We start from the raw sequence: 2500 nt of genomic DNA, 5'->3' as shown, positions 1-2500 counted from the left end.
AACAAACAAATTCCATACCGGAACTGCACACCGCTCACACTTGCACGCAAACCATGCAGTCACACGCACACGCACACACAAGCGCGTCATTCCTGCGCCTTAAAGATGACGGGTGCAGAGTTAACAGGCTGATATTGACCCTTACAATCACAATTCCCTGAATACAATAACCAGCGACTCACAAACGCAAACTTTGAATTTTCGGAGATTAAGCGACCGGCCAGGCCACCACCCGAACCACTCGACGGTTTTGTGGAGTTCGGCCCTTGCTCACCCCCCCCCCCGTAGCCTCCCCTCCTCTTCCCTCCCCCTCGCAACCCCAGGGGAGGGGATTCATTCATATTTCAGAATGCAGTGGAGAATGATATTGAATGTTGGTTGAGGTTAAATTATGTTCTTTTGTGCTCAGTATTTGAGTGTTTTTCCTATTTTTCTTCTTTCTTTCTTGTAGTTTGTGATTCTTTTTCCATCCTCCCTTTTCCCTCATTTCCATGTTCCCTCCACCCTGCTCATATTTTCTCTTTCTCCCTGTCCTCTTCCCTTTTTCATATCTTTCCTGTGTCTTCTTTCTTTTCTCGCTTATCTCTCTATTTTTCTCTGTTGTCTATGTCCATTTTTCTTCTCTATTCAGTATCTGCTATCTGCTCCGTCTTTTTCTTGCTCTCCTCCTTTTTCTCCAATGTCTCTTTTCCCCTCCCTCTCTCTTGTTTTCTTTTTCCTTCGCCCTCGCATTCCTCCTCTTTGTCTCTCTCCAGTGTCTCCTCCTTCCTACTCCCCCTCTCTCGTTCCTTCTTTTTACCTATCTCCCCAGTTTCTAAATCTCTCTATATCTTACCTCCTCTTCCTCTTTACTCTTTTCTCCCTCGTCCTTCTTTGACTCTCTCAAGTATCTTCTTCTTCCTACTCTCCCTCTCTCTCCCCAGTTTCTATATCTCTCTCATTCTTATCTCCACTTCCTCCTTCCCTCTCCCTCCCTCCTCCGCCTTTCCCTCCGTTTTCTTCCCGCCATGATCCCCGCAGGCCGTTGACACGCGCTAAATCCCATTCACGTAAGCGAGTCTCGAGAGCCCAGATTTACGGCCGCCTCGAAACTTCCCGAAGTAAATAAGGCCGTGAAGAGCTGTCTGTTTCCTAGAACACGTCGGTCGTGTTTACAAATCGTACATAAACAAGTTGCACCTCATACTTAGAGGAGTCGTCGGGAGAAACTCAAGTACATGACCCTGTTTTAGCGGTCGGGAGGGTTAGTCACCTTCTAATCCTGCGGGCTCTTGTTGCCTTATCTCTCCTTTCGAATTTTCTCTCTTCCTTTCGTTCGCGTTTTTCTTCGTTGTCGTCTTTTGTCTCTGTTCGTCTTCGTGTTGTGTATTTTTTTAAATATCTTTTCTCCTACTGTTTTTTATCTTCCTCGAGAAGATAAAAAAAAAAAAAAAAACATAATGACAACAACACGATCATAATAATAGTAACAATAGTAATAATATTATTGTTATTATTATTGTCATTATTATTATTATTGTTATTGTTATTATTATTGTTATTATTATTGTTATTATTAGTATTTTTATTATTATCATTATTATTATTATTATTATTATTATTATTATTATTATTATTATTATTATTATTATTATTATTATTATTATTAATATTATTACTATTATTACTATAACTACTATTACTATTATTATTATCATTATTATTACTATTGCTATTATCATTTATGTCATCATTGTTGTTTTTCATTATTATTATTCATGATAATCATTACAATGTTAATAGTGATTATAATAAAACATATAAATATGAAAACGAAAAACGAAAAGATATAATGACAATTATGATTATATAATGAGGATTATATAACGATATGGCGATATAATCATTACAATAATAAAATTTAAAAATTAATATAAAAAAAATAATAATAAAAAGCGATAAAATAAATAAATAAAATAATTGCAGTAAAACCCCATAATCAGAATACAACAGCAATTACAACCAGGCGACAACACCTCCCCGCTACAACCCGAGAGCCGCCAAGCACTCCTCGCGGGCCCGCCATGCACCGCGCCGCCCGCACGCCCGCCTCTCCCGCCCGCCGCCACTGCCCGACTGAATCAATGTCAATAAACAATTTGTTAACAATCTCAGCGGGCGTTCGAGACCCTAAATTAGCTGTGACGTCATACAATTGGGGGAGACGGGAGGAGGAAGGGGGTAGGGCAGGGTGGAGGGGGGAGAGAGGATAGGAAGGGAGGGAGGAATAAGGGAGGAGTGGGGGAGGAAGAGAGAGTAGGGAGGGAGGAATAAGTCAGGGGTGGGGGTATGAGGGGAGATGAGGAGGGGGAGGCAGGAAAACTGGGGAGAAGAGGAAGGGTTGGGGAAAGGGGTAGTGGAGAGAGGGAGGGGCAAGAGGGGGGGGGGGTAAAGGTGTGTGTTTAACCTCTGTGGAACATCAAATAAAATCTGGATTATTGACACACTGTCAACTCTGCTT

The sequence above is a fragment of the Penaeus vannamei genome, chromosome 19 (assembly GCF_042767895.1).
Source record: "Penaeus vannamei isolate JL-2024 chromosome 19, ASM4276789v1, whole genome shotgun sequence".
In the NCBI taxonomy this organism is placed as follows: domain Eukaryota; kingdom Metazoa; phylum Arthropoda; class Malacostraca; order Decapoda; family Penaeidae; genus Penaeus; species Penaeus vannamei.
This window is presented reverse-complemented; position numbering follows the sequence as displayed.